Source organism: Eremomyces bilateralis (genome assembly GCF_010015585.1).
Source record: "Eremomyces bilateralis CBS 781.70 unplaced genomic scaffold P152scaffold_43, whole genome shotgun sequence".
Taxonomy (NCBI): Eukaryota; Fungi; Ascomycota; class Dothideomycetes; order Eremomycetales; family Eremomycetaceae; genus Eremomyces; species Eremomyces bilateralis.
The window spans coordinates 17,336-17,808 of NW_022985109.1; positions in this window are offsets into that span (position 1 = coordinate 17,336).

The following is a 473-nucleotide window of genomic DNA, read 5'->3' on the forward strand; positions in this document are numbered from 1 at the left end:
AGCTTCTTCCTCCTTCTAGCTTCTTCCTCCTTCTAGCTTCTTCCTACTTCTAGCTTCTTCCTACTTCTAGCTTCTTCCTTCTTTATTCTATCCTTCCTACTTCCTACTTCTACCTTTTTCCTTTTTACTTGTTCCTACTTCCTTCTCCCTTCCTGCTACTTCCCCCTTCTCCTTTCTCCCTTCTTCCCTCCTTACTTCTCCCTTTTTGCTTAATATAATATCCCACTTCCTTCTCCTTCTCCTTTTCTCCTTCTTCCTTCTTACTTCCTACTTCGATTAGATTCCTCCTTCTTATTATTTCTCGTATTTCTCCCTTCTTTTTTCTCTCCTTTCCCTCTTACTTCTCCTTCTCCTTCTATCCCCCTTCTTACTTCTTCTATCTCCCTTCTCCCTTTTCCTTCTCCTTCTTCTTCCTCCTCTTTCTCCCTTCCGACTATATTCCTACTCCCTTTCTCCTTCTCCCTTTTCCTTCT